Source organism: Triticum urartu, chromosome 5 (assembly GCF_003073215.2).
Source record: "Triticum urartu cultivar G1812 chromosome 5, Tu2.1, whole genome shotgun sequence".
NCBI classification, from domain to species: domain Eukaryota; kingdom Viridiplantae; phylum Streptophyta; class Magnoliopsida; order Poales; family Poaceae; genus Triticum; species Triticum urartu.
In genome coordinates, this window is record NC_053026.1 from 613,703,768 (window position 1) to 613,705,593 (window position 1,826).

The window sequence follows — 1,826 nt, forward strand, 5'->3', positions numbered from 1 at the left end:
GGAACATTGACTTTCGCCAAACAACCCCATGCTCGCAGATAAGAGAGTTTTAACCTTTTCTTCTCCCATTCCTCAAATGTAGTTATCTCTTTGTTCTTTGTGGGGACTCGGTTTAGGACATGACATGTTGTCAATATCGCCTTCCCCCACCATGCCTTGGAGAGACCCGATGTGTCTAACATGGCGTTAACCAAATCAGTTAGAGTACGGTTCTTTCTTTCGGCCACCCCATTTGACTGAGGTAAGTAGGGAGGCATCCTCTCATGGATTATACCATGTTCCGCACAAAAAGCATCAAATTCATTGGAAAAATACTCTCCACCACGGTCGGACCTAAGCCTCTTGATTTTTCGATCAAGTTGGTTTTCCACTTCAGCTTTATAGATCTTGAAAAAGTTCAAAGCCTCATCCTTAGATTTCAGAAGATACACACGGCAGTATCTAGTGGAGTCATCAATTAACGTCATGAAATATTTCTTTCCACTTTTTGTCAACACACCATTCATTTCACATAGATCTGAATGTATGAGCTCTAGTGGTGCAAGATTTCTCATTTCCGCAGTCGTGTGAGACTTACGAGGTTGCTTAGCTTGCACACGCACTTGACACTTAGATCCCTTGACAGTGGTGAAACTAGGGATTAAGTTCAACTTCGCTAGTCGCGACATGCAACCAAAGTTAACATAACAAAGACGTGAATGCCACACATATGATTCACTATTTTTGCAAATATGATTAACAACTTTATTGCAAACGTCTGATAAGGATAAATGAAACAGACCTCCTGACTCATAGCCTTTACCAACAAAGGTTCCATACTTGGATATTACAAATTTATTCGACTCAAAGACAAGCTTGTAGCCATCTCTACACAGAAGAGATCCGCTAACAAGATTTTTATTGACGGAGGGGACATAATGCACGTTCTTCAGCCGCACGATCTTCCCCGAAGTAAACTTCAGATCGACCGTGCCAACACCACGAACAGAAGCACTTGAACTGTTGCCCATCAGCACGGTTGAAGTCCTTGTGGTCTGATAAGACGAAAACATGGAAATATCACCGCATACATGCACATTAGCACCCGTGTCAATCAACCAATCAGGAGAATGACATACTGAAAGAATAGTGGGAAATATACCATACCCAGCATCCTGCATGTCAGTGTCTCCAATGACAACATTAGCGGTCTTGTCGCCTTTGCCAGGATGACGCTTGTCATAGCGATTAGGGCAACTAGGAGCCCAATGATCAGGATCCCCACACACATGACAAGCACCTTTCTTCTTGTCATTCTTCTTCTTGAAGTTCGTGTGTTGCACAGCCTTGTTCTTCCCATCAAACTTTTCTTTACCGTCAAACTTGCCCTTGTTCTTGAACTTGTGGGGCTAGAAGTTCTTCTTCTGTACCAGATTGGCACTAGATCCTCCCTCAATACCTCGAGCACATGTGTCCTTTGCTCTCGCCTTTTCTTCCACATCAAGAGTGCCAATGAGATCCAGGACGGAAAACTCCTGCCTCTTATGCTTCAGCAAGGTAGCGAAGTTCCTCCACGAAGGAGGAAGCTTAGTGATGATACCTCCGGCAACAAACTTGTCCGGTAGCATACAACTGAAGTGCTCAAGTTCTCTAGCAAATGACTGTATCTCATGAGCTTGCTCAACCACGGAGCGGTCTTCAGACATCCTGTAATCATAGAATTGCTCCATGATGTACAGCTCAGTGCCTGCATCCGAGACCCCAAACTTGGCCTCGAGTGCGTCCCACATATCTTTTCCATTATCAATTGACGCATAAGCATCAACTATGTTCTCACCAAGAACACT